A 346-nucleotide genomic window follows, 5' to 3' on the forward strand; every position below is an offset into this window, starting at 1 on the left:
TTTTCCCTTCCCTTAGCACTCTGTCAGCTCGACGGCGAGTGACTGTTGGTTCAATACTCGTCCAGGGGAGAGGGGGAGAGGGGGAACCTCACACAGGGGGAGCGTGGGACACCCCCTTTGTGCAGGATAATGGTCAGACTCCGATCTGAGCCGGATGGAACAATCCTAAGGGCAAGGGAGGTGACGCGGCGGCTTTTAAGGGATGCCTCGTCGCAGCTGTTCAATCTGGGCCTCGCTTGTTACGTTACAATGAGGATTTGTGCTGATTGGTGTCTTGAGGTAAACTGATATGATAAGTTGGGGTCCTGTTTTAGGCACTCTGGACAGCTCACTTGCTTTGGGGATG

The sequence above is a fragment of the Penaeus monodon genome, chromosome 29, assembly GCF_015228065.2.
Source record: "Penaeus monodon isolate SGIC_2016 chromosome 29, NSTDA_Pmon_1, whole genome shotgun sequence".
NCBI lineage: Eukaryota > Metazoa > Arthropoda > Malacostraca > Decapoda > Penaeidae > Penaeus > Penaeus monodon.